The sequence below is a fragment of the Lactuca sativa genome, chromosome 3, assembly GCF_002870075.4.
Source record: "Lactuca sativa cultivar Salinas chromosome 3, Lsat_Salinas_v11, whole genome shotgun sequence".
NCBI classification, from domain to species: Eukaryota; Viridiplantae; Streptophyta; class Magnoliopsida; order Asterales; family Asteraceae; genus Lactuca; species Lactuca sativa.
The window spans coordinates 119,888,709-119,913,456 of record NC_056625.2 but is presented as its reverse complement, the minus strand read 5'-3'; positions in this window follow the sequence as shown (position 1 = coordinate 119,913,456).

Below are 24,748 nucleotides of genomic sequence, written 5' to 3'. Positions count from 1 at the left end.
AATCAAACAAAAACTAAAACGAAAATGATAAAGGAAAAAAAAGTAAACTCTCATAACGGGTTGCCTCCCGCCAAGTGCTTTTTTTAGGAGTCTTTAGCTGGACTCCCTCCCGCTCTACGTTTCTTCGTTATCCTTCATCAGGATGCCATGCTTAATCTTTTGTTGCTTATATTTCGTTTTGTAAACATGTATTTTCCTCTTGTATGCTCTTCTCACCCCTTTACTTCGACCCATTTCTAGCACTTTTTCTTTTTCAACCTTGAATTCTTGTTCATTTTCTACTTCATCATCTCTCGAATTGAAGGATTCTTCCTCACTCTCGTCCCTCACTAAAGAGTCCGATGGTTCAAATGTGAACCCTTCATAAATAGTAGAGATGCGGGCACGAGGCTTTGTTCTTTTAATTGTAGGCGACAATATTTCCTGGTTAGCAATTTTTGACTCAAGGGACGAATTAGTCAAATCATCAGCCCTTGCACTCTCCTTTTCTCCCATGCTTGCCTCCTCGTCAAGTTGAATTTCTTCATCTTTTTGTATCATTGTATCAAGGTAAGCCACTTGAGCGTTTTGGAAGTCACAATATTTTTTAACAATTTCGCCTTCTGCTGCTGGACCTTCCAAAGGATCAAGAAAAATTTTCATGTCGAGGACAGGAAGAAAACTTATAATTAGCAGGTCAAGTTTGTCCGCATTATTGAACTTTTCGACTGGACTCGTCAAGTTCGTCGATGCGACTCGGCGAGTCGGTGCGTATTCCACAAATTCCATTGTTTTTTCTGGATTAATTTCCTCCAACAACTTCTTTATCTCCTCTAAATCTTTTTCAGCATCAAAATTTCCTCTAGAAGATAGTAGAAATTTATTCGGATTTTCTTCTTGTAAAAGTGCAAACTCTTTTTCTAGTAATTCGTCATCCAAATCAATAGAGGAAACTTCTTGTTTACTTGTTTCTTCTTGCTTAATATCTTGTGTAGCCTTAAACACTGCCGATTCATCTCCTACCCTTAATATTAGTGTGGACTCGCATACATCTACTAATGCACATGCGGTGTTCAAAAATGGTCTCCCCAAAATAATTGGAACTTTGGGGTCTTCTTCCATGTCAAGTACTATAAAATCCACGGGGAATACAAATTTGTCAACCTTTATGAGAAGATCTTCACAAACACCTTTTGGATGAATGATTGTTTTATCTGCTAGATGGATCTTCATATTAATAGGCTTTGGCTCCGATAAATTTAACTTCTTGAAGAAGAATATGGCATTAGATTAATACTTGCACCCGAATCGGTCAATGTCTGAGTAGTAATTATGTTTCCAAATGGACAAGGAATCGAGATGCTTCCCGGATCGCCCTTCTTTTTTGGTAGCTAATTTAACACTAACTCAACGACTTCAGCCATATCTTTTCTAGCGGAAAAGAGACCCTTAAGCAAGTTTACATATTTAGGCGTTTGAAGTATCGTTTCAACAAATGGAATGTTGACTTGAAGGGCTTTAACATGTTCCATGAAAGTTCTGTACTCTTTAACCTTTTCATCAGGTATGGATCAAATTGGATATGGAAACGGTGGCCTGTAAGGCTTTAAGGGAACCGCGGTTTTGTCATCAGCCCATGGACTCGTCGAGTCTATTAGAGGGACTCAGGGAGTTGTGTTGGATTTAGCTGAATCACCTTTAACCGTTTCTTCTGCTTGCTCCTTATTGGGTTTCTTCTGGATAGAGGTCAAAGGGGCAAAGATTTTGTCAGAATCGGTGCCTATTACATTTATATGCACCATTGTTGGGTTTTGTTCGGTATTGCTTGGAAGTCCACCGAGTGTTCTTTGATTGATTTGTTGTGCTAGCTGACCGATTTGTTTTTCAATGTTATGAATGGAGGCTTGTTGATTCCTGAGCAAATTTTTTTGATCTTTCATCATAGCTTGATGATCTTTAAGCATTTCTCTTTGCTCCTTTAATTCATTATCAGTTTGATTGTGCCTTTTCTCGGATGTTGCTACAAACCTTGTGAACATCTCCTCTAAATCAGCTCTTTTTTCCACAACCGGTTCGTCCTTTTGATATAAACCCCTCTCTTTTTGCTTGAACTTCTCTTCCCTTGACTTTTTGTATTCGTCATATGGGAGCCATTCCTTCTTCGGTTTCCGCCAATTATCATCAAATCTGTCACCACTTGAATAGAATACTTGAGCCTTCTTGTTTCCATTCTCATCCAAGTCACAATCCTTAGTAAGGTGAGGTCCATTACAATTCTCACATACAACTCGAATAGCATGGATTGTTTGATCCATCTTAGTCATCCTCCTATCTAAACTATCTAGTTTAGCCATCATTGCCGCCATGCCATCGTTAACCGTGTTCACTACCCCCTACTTACTTCATTTCGTGGGTTGTGATATTCTCTAGAATGTTTAAAGAACTCCTCAATTAATTCCTTGATCACCACGGATGCCTTCTTTGTGAGGGGTCCTTGCGAGTCAAGGAGCTGCCGAGTGGTAACATTGACTCCATCATAGAAAATGGAGACTTCTTGTTGGCTATTAAGGTCATGGTGTGGGCAATTCCTTAATAGACTTTTGTACCTCTCCCACGCCTCATAAAGGGACTCTTCGGGTTGTTGTTCAAAGTGGGCTATAGATATCTTCAACTTGGCTATTTTAGAAGGTGGGCAAAACTAGTCAATGAATTCTTCTTTCACCTTAGCCCATGTAGTGATGGATCCGAGAGGGAGTGACTTGAGCCAATCTTTTGCAGCACCCTTGAATGTCACTGGAAGCATACGAAGCAGCTGGGTTTCACGAGGCACATTTGGAACATTAAAGTAATCAGCTACATCATTGACTTCATCCAAGTGTTTATAAGCATCTTCGTGGTCTTTTCCGTAAAAGGGTATCTCCTTGTGTAACGACCCAAAAATTTCAACCAATTTAAAACATTTTATTTCATTCAAAAACCATTACTTTAATACATCTTGTTTTCAAACTAGTTTAAACATCAGAGTATTTTCCCAGAACCATATCACATAAGCATAAAACATGAGGAGCATTACGATCACGCCTTCACCTTGCCACGATCTCCTGACACACCTGAAACAATAAACCACAACTGTAAGCCCGAAAGCTTAGTGAGTTCCCCCAAAGTACCTATACACACATAAACATACACATACAACAAAGAACAACATACTTCGGGTCCAATCAACCTTCCGGTTGGAATACCCCCGGCCCTCAACCATCGGGTTGGAATGCCTACATAACTCGAGCCCAATTATCCTATCGGGATGAAATACTCTCGGCCCACAACCATCGGGTTGGAATGCCCAACACCTATACGTACAATAATAGCTACTATGGGTCCAATCATCCCTTAGGATGGAATACCCCAGGCCCCTCAACCATCGGGTTAGAATGCCAACATACTAAGAGTCCAATCATCCTACCAAGATGGAATACTCCTGGCCCACAACCATCGGGTTGGAATGCCCCACTTCCTATACATACAATAACTACTACTACTATTACTATGGGTCCAATCATCCCTCGGGATGGAATACCCCAGGCCCCTCAACCATCGGGTTGGAATGCCAACATACTACGAGTCCAATCATCCTACCTGGATGGAATACTCCTAGCCTACAACCATCAGGTTGGAATGCCAATATACACTAGCAGACATGCACACATAACAGGCAACCACATAACGCTCTACAGAACCAACACACTAAGGCCCTATCATCCTACCGGGATAGAATACCCTCTACCACTGCTCAACATACATAACCCGCAGGTAACCTCCTACCAGCGTGCATAAGGAAAGACCAACTACCGGTCTCTAAATAATCACTACCCAACTACCAGGGAGCTGATCCAACAAAGCTAGCCATCATACAACTATCCATTTCTCTAGGATACTAAGCTAACAAAGCATATCCTCATAACACTATCCTGTCTACCAGAATACTAGCAAGCATATCATCACATAACATAACAGGCTCTAACAACAGTATAAAAGGGCCGGCCTTGGTGCCTTAGACCCTTGAGTACAGTGAGGAAAACTCACCTTGCAACTGTCGGAATCCTGCAACTCTCTGACTGTTGAATCTCCGGGAATCCCAACTATCATACGAAAACCATCACATAAGAAATCATCACAAATTTCTAGACCAAGGGCCCACAACACTCATTAAGTCCATCATCCTCTTATTGGGCCAAGACCCAAAGTCAAATTCTCATGCAAAGCCCAATATTGGCCTAATTTACTAAATTGGGCCCACCCCACCAAATGGGCCTCGATCCAAGGTCCACAATAATTATTGGATCTAAATTACTCCATCCAAAATGTTCAGTCATGGCCCAAGCCCCACTAGCCCAATAACAGCCCAATCACTTAAGGCCCAAAATCAAAACCTAACAGAGGGAGTACGCGGGGCATACCCCTCTTGGTACGCTGGGCGTACATCGATGCTCGCGGATTGGAGTCGGGACACAGACCCACTACGCTGGGCGTACATCCATTTACGTGGGGCGTAATCTCGCTGAAATAAAATACCACATAAGTTCTTAATGGCTTAATCTCTTAAGCCCAAACTTCAGATCCATAGACCAAATATGCCTAGGACTCATAAAGTCTCAAACTTTATTACTTAGGACGTCCATAAAGCTCTTAACTCAAGGTCTTAATCCATTAAATCCTACCTATCTCACACATGAGACAACTAAAGCCATTGGGACTTCATTTTTCTCACTCAAGACCTCCCCTAAGGTATGAAAGGACAGCTAATCTCAACCAAAACACATCATGCATCACTTTGGGGTTTTTGGGACAAGAATGGTGTCCAAAACTTCATAACACATAGATCTAAACAATATTATTGTCAAGCAAGAGACTTTATACCTCAAAAGGGCTCCAAAAGATGATGCCTTTCCAGATCTACAAGCTCTAGCCACCCCACTCCTTCTTTGTCAACTTCCTCTTTCTTCTTCTAGGCTCTCCTTTGCCAAACCAAGCTCTCCAAGGTCAAATACCCACAACAATGGAAGAAGAACGGCTACTTAGTGTTTCTGAGGGTAAGAGGGCAGATATGGAGGCTGGGGTTGGAGCCATAATGTTCCTTATATAGTGGCTGGCCCTAAATTTAGGGTTTCTGGACACGGGACGTACGTTGGGCGTAATTCCAATACGTTGGGCGTACGTCGAGGGATCCCGCGTTTCATTAATTCCATTACGCTGGGCGTAACCCAGCCTTACGCTGGGCGTACCCACGCTTGTCCCTTGCATGCATGGCCTTACTTTTTCAACCTTTTCCATCAAGTGCCATAAGTGACAATATCTTCAAAATGCCATAGCTCCTTTATTCTAAGCCCGTTTCCGACGAACTTTATATCCGCGAAAAGATGGCGAGAAGCCCTACGCTTCTAGCAACACACCTCGACCCGAAACCTTCTCGAATAAAAACCCATTGCCCATAAAAGACCAAAACGCCCTTAATCTTGATCTCGGGAAACCATAAATAGCTACTCTTAGAACGGGTTACACCTTGAGTTGAGCAAGTATGTGACCCTTGAGCTCAAAAGTGGCAGTTGCTGGAATTGCGGGTTGCACAAGTCCCGGGCCGGTGTCATCTCGTATCCTCTTCTTCCATTCCCCCATGGGGACTTCATCGATGTTAGCCATGGGAATAGCTAATTCGTCGTCGGAATCGGAATCGTGCCCGAATGTAGGGTCTTCTTCTCCTTCGCTTTCGTACTCGGTGTCCTCTTTGATTGGGTTGTCGCTTGCTAAAGAGGCACTGGATTCTCCAACTTTCTTGCCATTTTTCTTACTGAAAACGGATTTAAGATTCCTTAGTGGTGAGTTCTTCGGTTTTTCGGGATCTCCAATTGTTACGCCTTTGTTTCTTCTAAGTGTTGCTTCCGGATCGTCAAAAGGTGGGATCAGTGGTGTGCCTCCTCCCCTGTTCATAAACATTCTGTAAAAAAAAAAGAAAGACACGCGTAAAAAGAACAAAAGAAAATTAAAAACGAAAATTTTCTGTTCAGCGATGGACTCGTCGAGTTTGTTCGAAGGGACTCGGCGAGTCGAGTGCAAAAACAGTAAAAAATTTTAAACAAAAATTTTCTAAAAACTACTAACTGAAATTTAATCCTAATGCTAAATCTAAAAAAAACAGTAACTTTGTGCAAGAAAAATCTCACACAGAGGATCGATACCAATAGTAATCAATTCAAAGTTGGAACCGTTCCCAGGCAACGACGCCAAAAACTTGATGTGTGTTAAACAAAATAGTTTTAATCCTACTTATAAAATTTAAATTAATCACACAAAAGGCAGTGCACCTGTCTATTGGTGGTATAGTTCTAGTAAGCAGGGTATCGAACTCAGGGAACGACAATATAAACTAATTACTAAAATTATCTAATAACAACTAACAAATAATAAAAGAGAGGGTTTTCTCTAGTTTTACAAGACTAGAAACTTACTAACTAATACTTAAACTAATTAACTAAAAACTAGATAAGCAAAACTTCCCAATGGTTACTCCTGCTTCTTTTTGCTTCCGTGCATTCCTTTTGGACTGAAAACACAATTCAAACACTTTTAAGTATCTTTTGTCCATAATATGCAAATAAATAACTAATAAATGATAAAAATCAATATTTAATAAAGGGCTAAATATGCACATATCAGCAATCTTATCACATCATGTATTAAGAATCTATAAACAGGAACTGAATATTGTTAGATAGTGGTGTAACGCCTCGTTCCTGGTATGCATTAGTTCAAGTAATATTAATTTTAGTAAAGCTACTATACAAGTTGGTAGCCCTAACTCGTCGAGTAGATACCAAATAGGACGCGGGGATTAAACAGTCTACTCGGCGAGTCGAAACCTGGACTCGACGAGTAGGTTTGTCAGGAGAAAACCCTATTTTCAGGGTTTTGCACCCTATTTAAGCCACTTAACCCCTTTTGGGCCTCCCTTACCGGCCTCCCTGTCCTCCAAAACCCTAATTCGTTGTGAGCTTCATCCTTGAGAGATTATTGAGGTTTTGAGTGTGTTTTTGTGATATAGAAGAGAGTTGGAAGAGCTTGGAGCCATCAAGATTATGGAGAAGATCAAGATCCAGGATTTCATCCACCTTTGGCAACCTTCTGAGGTAAAAAGCACTTAGCTTGATAACCCATAGCTTAGATCTATTTTAGTGTTGATTTATGGGTCCTTTTGATCCCTTTGAGTAGGATAAGTTACTCTCCATGGGTTGTATGCCAAGAAATCCCTTCTTCCTATGATATTTAGCTTCTAGAACCATAAAAGAGGTCTTGAACCCGTTTTTATCCAAGCAATGGTCATGTTCATGGAAGTAGGTTTCTATAACTTGAGTTTGGGTTCATTTTGAAGGGTTTTGAGCACTCTAACACTCCTAAGGTGTACATGCAACCCTAGAAACCTTGGATCTATGTTTTACTAAGATACATGCAAATTTGATTTTCCAAGGTTCTTAACCTAACTAGCATGGCATGGGGAACATGAAACATAAAAACTAGTAGAAGAACATACCTTTCTTGTTGCTTGAATTCCTTGAGAACTTTATGAGCCTAGCACCCCAAATGTGATGCCTCAAATGTCTCACACAACACCACAACTCTTGGAATAACTTTGAGAGAAGTTCACACACACTTAAAATCGGCTAGCCCTCTTGTTCTCCACTTAGTGCTGATTTTGATAGCCATGGGGTCCTTTTATAGTTATGTCACAAGTAGGGTTACACATGTAAACCCTAATTCACATGGATTTTCATTTCCTCCATGATCCATGGGTTTTAACCTCCATGGACTATCCATGGAGCACCCTATGGGTTTTAGCGCAATTCAATAAACCATGGATCATTAGCCCACTATAAAAGAATGGATGATTTACACAATTAACCCCATATATTTAATAGTCTCCTTTTGATCACCAAATTCTAGATCAAAACTAATTAAATAATATTATTAATATATTAGAGCTTATAATATATTAATAAACCATAAGTGTCCTTTCTCTCATTTAGTCTATCCAAGTGTTGCAATGCCATGTAATCTAAATGGACCATGCCAACTGGGTCAAGTACATTCTAGAAATAGTTATGAACTTAGACACGTAATCCAACACATTTGAGGTGTGCAAAGCCATAAAGTCTCCAACTTTATAGAAATGGACCATGGAAACGATCTAGATCTATATTTTGGAGCCTTAGAAGTGTGGAATCGGCTGTTTAGGATAGATCTGCAAGGGACTCGACGAGTTCATATGGGAATTTGGCGAGTCCGATTAAGGATCCTTGATGATGCTCATGAAACTGGCCGAGTTGTCAAGGAACTCGACGAGTTGGATCATCTTGTCCTTTTTCTAACTATGCTAGGACTTGGCGAGTCTAAGGATGACTCGACGAGTTAGTTCGTCCAGTCATGATGATGGGTAGCTTGGGAACTCGACGAGTCATAGGGTGACTCGGCGAGCCAAATCGCGATTTTAGGGTTTCTGAGTTCTAGAACTCGATGAGTTAATAGGCTGACTCGGCGAGTTCGATCAACCTGGCAGGTTGACTTTGACCAGGGGTAAAATAGTCATTTTACCCTAAGAAGGATTATCAGATTTTGATTAAGTATTGTTATGGAATTGATAGCCGGAGAGTCGTCGGAGCAGCAAACATGGATTCCTCACTCGAGTTTTCAACAATCAGTCTTGCGAGGTGAGTTTCCTTCGGTAGGAATGGGTCTAAGGCACCAAGGTCGGCCCGTAGTATGATATGTTAGTAGCTAAGTGTGGGCGAGGCCCATATCTCATAGTAATTGAGTGTAGGCGAGGCCCATATCTCATAGTAGTCGAGTGTGGGCGGGGCCCATATCTCACAGCTTAGTTTGATTATGGTATATTTCTGCTTAATAGATTTAGTTATACTTATTGTATGTGTGATACTTGTATGTTTGTTTAGTAGCTGAGTGTGGGTGGGGCCCGTATCTCGAAGTAGCTGAGTGTGGGCGAGGCCCGTATCTCAGAGTCATCGCAGTGTGGTCCGGCCCGTATCTCTTAGTTGTATGTTATATGTGTATGGTATGTGGTAGTTTGGGGAGAATCACTAAGATTTGTGCTTATAGTTTTCAGTTTTGGTTTCGGTACTTCCACTAGCAAAGGGAAGAGCTCGGGATGATCGAATGACACACACCACAGTTTCAGCCTGGGATGTTTAGACTCTGATATTTTTATCATATGGTTTTGTCATAGTATTTGATATGATGTTTTGAGATACATGATACATGGTTTTCTTTATGATTATGGATGATTTATGGTTTTACATTAAGTTTCAAAAAAAAATTTTTGGACCGTATTTTTGGGATGTTTCAAGTGGACTTACTTGAAGTAGAACCATACAATTTGATTTTACCATCTCTTAGATCTCTCAGGTAGTCAGGGCAGCTTCACTTCCAATGTCCCTTCAAATGGCAGTAGAAACAAGTGGACTCTTTGGCATTCGCACATGGAACTGTGACTTATGTTGATAGATTAGGCAATAATGTATTTCACATTGATTTGTCTAGTGGTTTAGACAAGGCATGCTTGTGGCATCATCGTCTTGGGCACATTAATAAGAAACGCATCGCCCAAATTCAAAAGGATGGAATCATTTGACCTGAGGCCAAATGATGAACGTGAATCTTGTCTTTTGGGCAAAATGACAAAATTAGCTTTCAATGGATCTTGTGAAAGAGGTGAAGGTTTGTTGGACCTCATACACACAAATGTGTGTGGACCCTTTAGATCCACAACAAGAGATGCTAATCAATTCTACGTAACATTTACGGATGATTATAGTAAATATGGTTATATCTACTTAATCAAACATAAATCAAAAACCTTTGAAAATTCAAAGAGTTTAAACATGAAGTCGAGAATCAATTAGGCATGAAGATAAAGATGCTATGATCTGATAGAGGAGGCGAGTATCTTAATATTGAGTTCCACGACTACCTCAAGGAATGTGGAATAGTTTCACAATTGACTCCACCTAGGACACCACAACTTAATGGTGTGGCTGAGAGGCGCAATCGAACCTAATTGGACATGGTTCGTTCCAAGACGACTTGAGCCACTCTTCCCATTTCCTTCTAGGGATATGCCCTAGAGAAAACCACCCACATCCTCAATCTTGTCCCTACTAAGAAGGTTTCCAAAACACCTTACGAGAAGTGGACATGGAAATTTCCCTTGTTAGCACATATCAATGTATGGGGTTGTGAAGCTTTTGTTAGATGAGAGACTCATGACATGCTAGAAGCTAAAAGTGAGAGATGTATTTTCATTGGCTACCCAAAAAGGTCCTTTGGATACTTGTTCTACAGACCTAGTGAAAACGTGGTCTCTATAGCACGAAGAGGAGTCTTTCGCGAGAGAGAGCTCATATGCAAACATGACAGTGGGAGTATAATTGATCTTAAGGAGATTTAAGAGCCAACCAATGAAGAACCTTAGATGATACTAATAGTCAAATAGAGGATGAGAATCATGTTGAACCAGTTGACACTTCATTACCTCTTCGTTATTCCAGTAGAGTTAGCGTGCTACCTCATATTTATGGTTTCCATATAACTGCATAAGGTGATACGTTTATCAGTGATCGTATACTAATAAATTTGGACGAGCCAGCTAAATACAAGGAAACAATGGCAGGACCCGAGGCAACTAAATGGAAATAGGCAATGGACAACGAGATCAAGTCCATGTATGACAACCAAGTTTGGAATTTGGTTGATCAAGAACCTAGTCGAAAGGCAGTTGGTTGCAAATGGATCTTCAAGAAGAAGACCAAAATGGATGGGAATGTGCACATATTCAAGGAACGACTGGTTGCTAAGGGCTTTACTCAAACCCCATGGATTGACTATGATGAGACATTCTCACCAATGGCTAAGATTAAATCAATTAGGATAATGCTTGCCATAGCTGCCTTTCATGATTATGAAATTTGGCAGATGGATGTCAAAACCGCTTTCCTTAATGGGAAGTTAGTTGAAGATGTTTACATGAGTCAGCCAAAGGGTCTTATTGATTCAAAATTTACCAATAGGGTGTGTAAACTTGAGAAATCCATCTATGGATTGAAACAAGCATCTTGCAGCTGGAATCTTTGCTTCCATGAGAAAGTCAAAGGTCTGTTTTTTCTAGAAGTGAGGATGAGTCTTGTGTGTATGTCAAAGCTAGTGGGAGTATAGTAACTTTTCTAGTATTATATGTTGATGACATACTACTCATGGGAAACGACATTCCAACCTTGAAAGAAGTAAAATATTGGCTTGCAAAGTGTTTTGCTATGAAGGATCTAGGAGAGGCAGCCTATATTCTCGGGATAAGAATTTTGAGAGATAGAAAGAACATACTAATTGGACTTAGCCAAAGTACATACTTGGATAAAGTACAAAAAAAATAGTATGAAAAATTCCAAGAAAGGAGAGCTACCTATTCAAAGCAATGCCAAATTGAGTAAGACTCAAAGCCTAAGTACGGATGAAGAGATAGCTGATATGATTCGAGTTCCTTATGCTTTGGATGTAGGATCGATCATGTACGCTATGACATGTACTCTCCCTGATGTGTCATTTGCTTTAAGCATGGTCAGTTGTTATCAAGGAAATCCTGGAAGAGCTCATTGACAACAATTAAGAACATTCTTAAGTATTTGTGAAGGACAAAGGACATGATTCTAGTCCTTGGTGGTAGTGATACTTTGAGATTGACTGGGTATATTGACGCCGACTTTCAAAACAGATAGAGAAAATTTTCATTCTCAATATGGCTGAGTATTTACATTAAATGGAGGATCAGTTACTTGGAAAAGCTTCAAGCAAGATACAGTGACTGATTCTGCTTGTGAATTAGAGTACATAGCAGCAAGTGAAGGATCAAAGGAAGCAACTTGGTGGAAAAACTTCATCAGAGATCTTGGAGTAGTTCCAACCATTAAGGAACCAATGGAAATTTTCTGTGATTATTTGCCCAGTTTTACTTTATGTGTAGTGGATTGGATTAAGATTGAGACATATTAGTTGGATAAAAAATGGTGAGGTATGGTCTTCAGAAAGTTTGTATCATCCTAGCACGTTATCATATGATGTCAATGAAATAAAAATTAAAGATTCCTTCATTATTTTGAGTTTAAGGCGTTTGCTACTTTTTATGAGATATAAATATATCATAAAAAAAGATGAGCAGTGACTATCGAATTCAAACGCAACAGATTAATAAGTATGCCCTGCTCTCTTAAATAATCCCTTGGCAAAATTATAATCCACTTTAGAGCATCCAACCCAGTCTTTTAGGGACTATAGCACAAAAATTCATGCAACCCACTTGAACTTTTGAATATATCATCTGAGGATAATGTGTATGATGCATATTTAATCATTAGTTTGGAAGTATTGCAATGAAAATAAGGTCTAATAGCTTACATGCAATTTTTTGAAGGTTGATTTTTGTTTCTGTTAATCTGTTATATAACATCTGCTGCTATATAGATAGTTTGGTGTTGTTTGTTTTTTTGAAGCAAAAATTCATGAAGTCGGTGGACCGCTTCTACAACCCTCTGCAGTAGAAAAGGTGGACCAAATGGTTGCAGACTATAATAAAAAACATGTTTGTTTTGTTTAATATTTGCATACTGCTGCAGATATTAAAAATTTAAAATAAACTGATTTTATGAACCGAAAATAGTTTTTTAATACCGAAAATTTAATAATGTATGACATTTCAGCAATAATTTATGATATTTCAGCAAAAAATAATGATACTTCAGCAAAAAACAAAGATTTTTAACAAAACTAATGATATTTCATCAAGAAATTATTATTATTTAATATAAAATAAAATGAAAAAATTTCAACAAGAATAAACAAAATAAAAACGAAAAAAAGTAAGATAAGATTTCAGCAACATATAATCAAGATTTCAGCAAGAAAAAAAGAAAAAGAAGAGGTTGAAAGATGTTGGAAGAGACAATACAAGTGTTGCGCAAAACAGCACACGCGCAAAAGTTTTTTACTTTGAAGACTTCTAAAAAACAAACAACTTCGAGATTAAAAGTGTGTGTTGCGCCGCGCATCAACAAGCGGTCTGAAGAGGTTGCTTACAAAAAACAAACATCACCGTAATAATCTTGAAGATATCACTGAAAATATCTAATTATTCACATGATTTTTAGTCTTTTTTTAATTACAAGTACTTTTTATAAAATTGTAATATTTCTATTAGGAGGCAAGTCATACAAGTCTAGTGGTGTTCGAATTCTTGATGGTTCTTTCACGTCTTAAGATATAAATTTCGACCCACAAATTCTGAAAATACAACTTCCTTGGGTTCATCAGTGTCATCTATCTCAAATGCGGATCTTTATGTATTATTATTGGCGACTAATGGTTGTATTTTTAGAGTTGGAGCATCCTTATATGATAAATTAAGTCTTATATTGAGCACATGTAAAGTATTATACTTGAAGTATGTGTTGTATTTTTAAGACAATTTAATAAGAACATTACATAGGGGTTGTTTCTTTTTTACTTGATGAATCATTATAGGTGCAAGTTTTTAGTTTTTTACCCCTCATAAAACATTTTCCCTTGAAAAATTTATTGAAGTTAATATGAGAACTCTAAAAATTAATTTGCCCATTATTACTTACATAATAGCTTCCATAAGTTACTGTTAAAAGAAAATTAAAGCCTAGAAAAAATCTAAGATCTCGCCCGATACAACAACCTTTATCTTGAAGAAAAAATAAAAAAGGTCAAGAAAATTGCAAGCAGTGTACCTTGAATTGCATGTTTTTATTTCAAAGGTCGATTCTGTTTCCAACTGTTTGGTATAGTTGTTTAATGTTACCTATATTTTGTGATCATTTTTATTAAAAAAGTACTTGTAGTAAAACAACGGTAATAGTATGTAGAAGTTTTTTATATTGTAAAAAATATAGTTTTAATTTAATTAATTTGATTTTTATAGTTTTTTTTTTATTTATAAAATCATGATATATTAGACAATGAAATTAGTTTGCTATGTCTTTAATTTCTATTTCTAAACTATATGTTTAATTTATCATATGTGTGGTACACGAGTTTTAACCTAGTACTTATTAAAATAAAGGAATTAGATTAGAAGACTAATAATGGTAATATGAGGCCAAGGGATTTAGATGAATGAATGTTTGCAGTAATGTGATTCATATGATTAATTGACTTGGTCGTCTTGATTTGGCTCAAAAGGAGGGAGTATATTAAGGCATCAAAGGTTGTCAAATTATGGATGATGGTCCGTTAATGCTTAATGGAATTACGACTCGGTGTAAAATGATGAAAAGAAACCTCGTGATTTTTAAAATGGATCTTGAAAAGGCATACAATTTGATATTTTGGGATTTTTTTTTTAATTGATATGATTAGATTTGTGCATGTATGTCTTCGTCAATAGCATCCGTTTTGATTCCCCTAAGACTGAGTTCTCGATCCCATTTTCGTTTAGTATTGTTATACAACGGTTAAATATTGGGTGAAAATTGTGTCAAACTTGTACATTTTTAAATGGTTTGAGAATTTTAAATAGGGATTTAAGCGTTTCTCAATTTTTTTCACACATATGATGCCATTTTCTTGTGAATGGTCAGTATTGTGTTATTTTTGCATTGTATTTTCTTTGCATTATATATACAAATTAACTTAGAAAAAGTAACTTAATAGGAGTTGGAATACCATTCTCATGAAGTTGAACAAGTAGCTAATTTGATTGGGTATGCGCCTTTAAAATTGTAAGGTGATTCGTCCACTAAAAAACTGATTATTCCACTTAAAAAAAACTTATTCAACCACATAAAGCATGACATCCTTGCAATTATTGTACAATTCAGTAGAACGTATATTATATGTGGATGAATCAATTTCTTAAGTGGTTGTTTTTTAAATCAATAGGCATTTATTACATTATTTCATCCAATCTGTTTGACTACATAAGAATTTTTTTAGATTTCATCCAAGCACTAAAACTTAGTTATTAAAGGTACCAACCATCCTTAAATAAGCAATCTCAAACACTCTTATAATTAAAACCCACTTCTTGTGTGTTGTACATTACATGTTATAAGAAAGATGCTCGTGAGTGAAGGATATGAGGTTTACCTAAGGGGTGGTATGAGATGCACGTACATAATTACTAAATATGATAATATGTTTTAGCTACTTGCAAGTACACTTTTATGCAAGATGAAATTGATATTATATACTTGAGTTATTTGCTAGATGATATGTGTGTGTGTGTATATATATATATATATATATATATATATATATATATATATATATATATATATATATATATATATATATATATATATATATATATATAGTTAGGTTTAGATGTTTCTAGTATCTATTGTGTGTATGTAGGATTGATTGTGGACCAATCATTTTAGTTTTTTTTTGAACAACGGGATTTTATTAAACTAGCAAGAAGCTAGAAAAGAAACATTACAAAGCAATAGTGTAGCAGAAATAGGATTATGAAGTCAAGAACTCCAGCTAATCTTAGCTTTAGAACACCTATTAGAAATCCAAAAGAAGGACCTGTAAACAACATCATCAAAAAGTAGAGATTTCCTAGGGGTATCTGCTCTAAAAATCAAGGAATTTCTAAAATGCCATATACACCAAAAGCAAGTAGAAACCACAGCATCAAAGGCCTTTCGCTGCCCAGTTCTCATGGAAATAACATCCGACCACAAAATGATAGACTCAACAGAAATTTGGTTGGGAAGCTGTAAACCCCACCAAATAGCAATACGAGACCATAAAACAATCATCTCAACACATCCTGCAAAAATATGGTCAATAGTCTCCCTATTATAAGAACGTATGGGACAAGTAATCGAATCCACCATGATACCCCTAAGGGATAAACACTCCTGAGTAGGAATACTATGAAGCCTGATCCTCCACATAAGAATGTTTATCTTAATCGGAATCCAATTATTCCACCGGGTGGTGGGACCTCCCGAAGTAAGCATAATACCATCCAAATAACTCCGAGCCGAGGAGACAGAGAAAAAATATGAAGAATCGATAGTCCATCCCAACCTATCAGGAACAGATCGAAGCTGGCAACCCTGCAATTGAGACATCAAATTATCCCATTGCTCCCTCTCTGCTCCTCCTCTAGGAATATGCCTAAGAGTATTCTGATCCCATCCCCTAGATAACCGATCACTAACAGAATCATGTCTAAAATTATCCAGAGAAAAAATCTAGGGAATATAAAACACAATGGCTCGTCACCCAACCAAACATCCTGCCAAAAAGAAGTAGAATTCCCGTCCCCAACCCTAAAAGGACAAAAGGATTGGAGATCTATATTCTTTTCTCTCAGATGGATCAACATACGAAGGATCCCATTCCAAGGGCTACCACCTGAACCCCGAGAGGTGAAGGATCTACAACCACCATCAGAACCAAACATAGCTTTTATGCAACGAATCCATAGAAGACGAGGATTATGGAAAAATCTATACCACCAACGAAAAACCATGGCTCTATTAAAAGAAAACAAACTCCCAATCCCACACCACCATTCTCTCTGGATGCTAAAACTTTATCCCATCTAACCCAATGCATCCTTTTCTCTTCTAAATCTGCTCCCCAAAAAAATCTAGCTCTCAATGCTTCCAAAGAAGCCAAAACCGAGATAGGAGAAAGATAAATAGACATCATATAACTCCCTAGCGATCCCAAAACAGACTTCACCAAAGTGAGACGACCTCCAATCGAAAGACTCTTAGCTTTCCAACCCGACAATCTACTCCGGAAACGCTCAAGGATAGGAGACCAAGCAGCAACACGATTCATTGACCTCCCTACCGGAACACCAAGATGAGTAAAAGGCAACTCAGAGGCAGCACACCCAATTCTTTCTGCAACACTAGAAACCTTAGTAAAAGGAACTCCCACACCAATCAATTTACTTTTAAGCAAATTAATTTTCAGCCCAGACTCCATGTAGAAACACCGAAGAATCCGAATAAGACAATTTACATTCTCTGGATCCTAAGAAGAAATCAACATGACGTCATCCGCATAAAAAAGATGTGAAATTTCAACCCATGAGATCGAAATCCCCCTAAAAACATTAGCTGAACGGGCCCTAACCAAAGCAACATGAAGCCCTTCCATAGCCATAATGAATAGAAAAGGAGATAAATGATCGCCTTGTCGTAAACCACGATGAATTTGAAATTCATTAGTCGAAGAACCATTGACCAAAACTGAGGCCCTAGTAGTACATAATAACTCCTTAATCCAGCCACACCATATCTCCCTAAATCCCATAATGATCATAATCTCCAAAAGATAATCCCACGACAAAGAATCATAAGCTTTTTCGAAATCCACCTTAAATAACATCAAAGGATTTCGAGAGGTTTTGCTCCAGGCAGCCACTTCATTTAGAAGAAAGGGACCATCTAAAATTTGTCTACCTTTAATAAAAGCAGACTGTTCTATACTAACAACACTATCAATAACCCCGCTAATCTATTAGCTAACAGTTTACCAATAATTTTATATTGGCAACCAATTAGACTAATAGGTCTAAAATCTTTTGCAGTTTTGAGGTCTCTGATTTTTGGAATAATAGTGAAAAAAGAGGCATTACACCCCTTTGGAATAGAAGAATGATGGAAAAAAATGTGAAATAAACGCCTCAACATCATCTGCTATAAGATCCCAAAAACGCTTAAGAAATCCAAAAGTGAAACCATCCGGCCCTGGGGCCTTTGACGATCCATAATCCCAAAATGCTCTTTTAATCTCTTCCCGAGAAAAAGGCGAATTTAAGAAATTCACCTACACTGAAGATAAGGTACTAAAATTATTAGCATTAGTCTTAGGCCTCCAATGCTTTTGATCGGAGAAAAGATCCTTATAAAACTCATGAAACCCCTTTTTAACCAAAGTAGGGTTATCCACCCACACCCCATCAATCAACAGACCATGGATTGCAATTTGGCATCTCTTTCGATTAAGAACTCCATGAAAAAAAACCCGAGTTCTCATCACCCTCTACTCCCCACTGAATCTTTGCTTTTTGAGCAAGATCTAACTGAGCTAAATGATCTAACTCTGAGACCTCCTTTAATAAAGAAACCCTCTGTTCCCTCGTGGTAGAAGATCATTCCCCATCCATCAAACGAATATCAATAGATTCAATTAAGTCTTGGAGATTTTTCTTTTTAGTAACCAACAAATTCCGATTATTTAGATTCCATACCCTAAGATTGGATTTAAGACGCTGCAGTTTCTTCTTAAATCTCACCCGAGGATTATCCAGACCCATCCTAGACAATTCACTCATCCATGAATCCCGCACTATATTCTCAAAACCCTCTCTATCAAACCATGAATGAAACACCCGAAAAGGAATAGGGCCATAATCCACCCTATGCTCCAAAAGAAGGATCGGACGATGATCAGGAATATTTTTTCCAACACAATACCCGCAAGATGCGGAAAAATAGTCATTAACCCATCTGTGACCAAGAATCTATCAAGTTTACTAAACTTAGATCCCCATTTGCCACTCCAAGTAAAACGAGGTCCACCCACAGGAATATCAGAAAGATCAAGATTCTCTATAAAATCGTTAAATGCTCGAGCAAAAAGATGATTAAAGACCGAACCCATTCGCTCTGTTTCATCAAGAACTTCGTTAAAATCACCCATAATAATACTTTCCCCTAGAAAAGAAGAAATAAGGCTAGAAATCTCATCCCAAAGAACTCTTTTGTTGTTAATTCCTTGAGGGGCATAAACAACAATAAACATGACATCAAGACCCGTATGAACCCAAACTGCCTCCACAACAATAAAACAATCCGAAATAATAACGTTATTTTTGGTAATACTATCCAAATCCCAAATAGCTAGGATGCCACCCGAAGCACCTCGGAAGGAGAGACAACACACATAAAACTAGAATTACCCCAAAAGGAACGAACCGTGGCCAAATCAACATCTTCCATCTTGGTTTCTTGAATGGCTAGAAAATTAATTTTATGGAAAATACATAATTTCCTAACCCAACTCCGCTTTTGTAAAGATCCCGCTCCTTGAACATTAATAGAAAGACAATTCATAAATGTTGTCTTTCAACATGCCCTTGTAAAATATCTTTCACTTGGTCCAAACAACCTTCCATATTATACCCCAAAGATGTTCCCATATCAATCGTCTTCTTTAATTCAATAAAACAAGAATTACTTTTCTGATGCCCCTCCGAAACAGAGTGATTATCTCCCATAAACGAATAACACTGCTTAGAAAAACCCGGAGGGTAAGAAAGATCGTCTTCAGAGACATTAATGCCTGAAACACGTCCATAACCTCCCGAAAATCCGATTGGACTAGCATGAGACCAATTATCTTTATTTGATGCTGAATTAACAGCTTCTTTAGACCCCATTTTTTTGGAAATGGGATCCAACTCATCTAACAATGGTTGACCAGATACAGGCGGAGTAGCAATAGAAGTTGCTGTCGCCACAGCAGGCTTAACAGCACTTGAACTTGCAGCAGGAGCTGCCAAAAATTGACCATCTGCCGCCATTGGAACAGAATCAGCCTCTGCAGGGAAGTGGTTGATGTGTTGTGATTTTTCTTTATCATTTTCCTGCGATTTATTCCCAGAATGCCCTTGGAAGTTGCCCTTTTGATATATTCCAAAAGGATCATGCGACATTTCTTCCTTATCAAATATGGAGGTATTACTACCATCTTGTTCAAAATGAGCTTCCTTTTCCCCATCACCTTGAATATCTTCATTGAACTCACATGAAAATGTCGGATTCCAACCGGGCGCTTCTTTCACTCTAATTGGGAAGATAATGCCATCAACACTAACTTTAACTACCTCCGAAATAATACCCAAAAATGATGTCAATATGCACACTCGAGACTTATAGATGTCTTCACCAATATTATCATCTAAATGGACAATATTACCCCATTTAGCCACAATCTTTCTAAAAGCTACTTTGCTCCATGCACGTAAAGGTAACCCTTCAATGTCAACCCAAACAATACGATCCGAAGGTATAAAATTTCTGTCCCATTTTCTTTTTTCTTTTTTCAGTGATCCAGTGATTGACCACATTAGTTTCCAAGAAAGTTTTACACGCCTCCTTGGAACTAAATTCAAACATTGTCCATAATCCCCCAACATACCCGATATGAAAGTTCTCAAATCCCTCATCATGACACAACATTCCCAGATTAGGCAGAGTATTAAAATCTCTAGCCTTAACCAAACAAGCTAGTTTCTTATTATCAACGATATAATCTCCTGATTCAATATCAATAATGGTCTCAGCATTATCTTTAGTAAATTTCTCATCCTTATGCCCTCTAACCACACTTGCGTATGAATTGTTTAGAGAACCATGCTTTTCAACCAAAGAAAGAACCATATGTTTTGGAAGATCATTCTTACGATTATGTGGTAGAGACGCAAACAATTTGTGGAATTCAAACCAGATATCACATAACTTTTTGATCATAAGATCACAATTATGAACTCCTGTGAATCTAACAAATCCGAATCTTTTCCTCATTCATGATTTCTTATTAGAGATAAATACATCAGTTACTCTGCCCAAACGAGAACACGCACGCCACATATCAGAAGGTAAAATGGATTCAGGAAAATTCGTTACATAAAAAGACTTAACATCAGACTTGTCAAGATAATTTTCACACTGGGATTGAGATTTATCATGAAATCGATCCTTTTCCTAACCATCATTGATCGGTAGAATAACCTTTTCGTAACCCATATGTATTATCGCATAGAGGACAATTGAAGGAATAATAAAAGGAATAATTAACACCTTAGCCCTGCCGGCATTTGTACCCGCCGAAGAAGAAGGGCCAAGAAAATCGGTTGACTTTCAAAATAAGTAAAACATGTATTTTAGTTATTTAAGAAAGTAATTAATACATATTAAATGATGAAGATTTAATTAATACTCATTATATCTTTAACATGTAACATGCATTAATTACTTTCTTAAAATAAGTAAAAGGATTGGTCTAGAATCAATTACACATGCACACAATAGATAGTTAAAACTTAATAACTTATATATATATATATATATATATATATATATATATATATATATATATATATATATATATATATATATATATATATATATATATATATATCAAGGTTGTAAAAATTGATCGGCGGTCGACTGGGGTCAAACGATTAATTGGTTTGGCGGGGATTAATCGGGGACCATAAATTACTAATAAAACTATTTTAACACTTAATATATCGTAAGAAAAATAGTATTTGAAAATTTAAAATTTTTAAATTTTGATATATTTGGTATAATGTTTGAAAATTTGAATATTTAAAAATTTAAAATTTTGAAGTTTTGTAAATTTTGGTGTAATATTTGAAATTTTGAAATTTTGATTTTTTTAAAATCTTCCCGCCAAGGACCATCGAGGACCGCCAAGGACTGCCTAGCCAGAGTTTGACCGTTATTGATCAATTTCCACCAAGCACCCTTAATCGTAATCAGTTGCAGACCGCCTAGCGCCTAGGCGGCCGCCTAGGCCGATATTTACAACACTGGTATATATATATATATACACACACACACACACACACACACACACACACACTCACATACAACATCCTTGCATCTATTTTACGATTCTATAAAGAATATATTATATGTGGATAAATCAATTTCTTAAGTGTTCGGTTTTTTAAGTCAACAATTTTTATTTTATTTTATTTGATCCAAACTACTTGAGTACATAAGTAGTCTTTTAGTTTTTCATCCAAACACTACAACTTAATTATTAAGGATACTAAACATCCTTAAATAAGCAATCTAAAACACCCCTATAGTTAAAACTGTCTTCTTGTGTGATGTACACTACATGTTATAAGAAAGATTCCCTTGAGCAAAGGACATAACCTTTATTAAGTGGTGATGTGAGATGCAAGTATATAATATGATAATATGTTTTAACTACTTACAAGTACATTTTTATGTAAGATGAAATTGATATTATGTACTTGGAGATATACGATTGATTGGCGATAGTTATGGTCATTTCTTTAATATATATATATATATATATATATATATATATATATATATATATATATATATATAGAGAGAGAGAGAGAGAGAGAGAGAGAGAGATAGAGAGAGAGACACCGCTCGAGCGCTCCACGACGGGAGATGTAATACTAATATAAAATTAAATATATTCATATATAAAATCATATGTGAATATACTTAAGGGTTTTGAGCATTCTAACACTCCTAAGGTGTACATGAAACCCTAGAAACCTTGGATCTATGTTTTACTAAGATACATGCAAATTTGATTTTCCAAGGTTCTTAACCTAATTATCATGGCATGGGGAACTTTGAGACATAAAAGCTAGTATAAGAACATACCTTTCTTGTTGCTTGGATTCCTTGAGAACCTTGTGAGCATAGCACCTCAAGTGTGATGCCTCAAATGTTTCACACAACACCACAACTCTTGGAATAATCTTGAGAGAAGTTCACTAACACTCAAAATCAACTAGCCCTCTTATTCTTTCTTAGTGGACGATTTTGCTAGCCATGGAGCTTCTTATATAGTGTGCCACATGTAAGGTTACTCCAAGTAAACCCTAATGTGCATGGATTTTCATATTCCATGATCCATGGGTTCATAACCTCCATGGACTATCCATGGAGCACCTTATGGGTTTTAGACCAACTTAATAAACCATGGATCATTAGCCCACTATATAAGAATGAATTATTTACACAATCAAACCTATATATTTAATTAATCTCCTTTTGATCACCAAATTAATTCTAAATTAATTATTGATCAATACTAATTAAATAATATCATTAATACATTAGAACTTATAATATATTAATAAATCATAAGTGTCCTTTCTCTCATTTGGTCTATCCAAGTGTTGCAATGCCATGCAACCCAAATGGACCATGCCAACCAGGTCAAGTACATTCTAAAAATAGTTATGAACTTAGACACCTAATCCAACAGTCTCCCACTTGGATAAGTCTAATAACTATAACTGCAAGAATGACTTCAGGAACCGATCAACAATCGTAGCTCTTTCAAAGTCTCGTGGAACTAAGATGATGATGATACACCATTTAAGATTAGTGATCATATAATCTTTTGTTCTAGATTTCAGTCGGACAAATACATGGAACAATGTCTTACTTATTGTCCAACAGTTTGTTTCCCGATTTCCGATTTGTTTGACATAGAACTTAATTGAACACATCAATTTAGTTCTGACCGGGCCCAGTACATAGGTCACAACAAAATCATCGAGGGGCCCAGATATCGCTTCTAATCCAAGAAGGAATAGATAAACTCCGACTCATATGCTTGTTCTACTACTTGTTGAATCATACACAAAGGCACATTTTATAACATCGAGTTACCAATGCGTTTCCGTACAATCAATGTATAACCAACTCATAGTCAACAACTCATGTCTCTAGGTTTGAAGGCTTATCTGATATTACCGTCTCACGATCACTCGAGATAAATTCCATGAAGAGATACAAGTGAGCGTGGGTTGAATCCAATACCCAGAACTTATGAGAACTCATGAGCGTTGTAGCAACTCTTGCTATGTCCAACATCTTAGACATCTACAACCAACTTCATGATAGTCTTGATTCATATCTACTCCCAACATATGATCGATTGTGGAGAATTTGAATAATATGATATACTATAACATAATTATTCTAGATGTCAAAACATGCAAAATGAAATGATAGTAAATGATTGATAGAAGATAGCAACAATTTACTTATAAATAAACAACAACTTTTATTTATCATCAAATGTCAATTACACTTTACAAATTTCAAAGCTATCTAATTTCCGAAACTAATATCATCCTTTAGCCCTATGCGCCTCGCATGCTAAAGATGCTTAACCCTACCTAGTCCCTTCGTGAGGGGATCTGTTGGGTTCTCATCCGATGATACCCTCTTTGCCACGATGAGCCCTTCTTCTATTCGATGTCTAATGAAATGGTATTTTCTGTCGATGTGTCTGGATCTTCCGTGATCCCTTGGTTCCTTGGCTAAGGCAACTGCACTTTCACTATCACAGAAAATCTCCATAGGCTCGTTTATAGCTGGTACAACTCCAAGGTGTGACAACTATCAATTTTTGGCCAAGTCAAAGTCAACTAAAGTCAACATGTCAAACCGGTCAACTCATCTAACCCTTGTATATTAGGGTTTCCATCGTGACTCTTATTGTACCTACTCGCAATCTTAATATAAAGTATCACTTAGAGTTTTCACGTGTTCGGAAATTCTAAACCCTAATCAGGGTAAGTGATGAATCTACTCGATAAGACATTATTTCATACCCCTAGAGAGCGTATAACACGCATAACAAGGCTTAACAGAGTGTAAGAACCTTGCATTGCGAAGCCAAACACTCAAAAAGGTCAGAAAAGAAGTCTCTCCCAATCTCTTTCACTCTAACATTTCTAAAACTCTCTAAGTAGGAGAAATCGCTCCAAGTGTGTGAAATCTCTCCCAAATCTCTCTCTGTATGTCAAATCTCTCCAAGTATGTGAAATCTCTCCCAA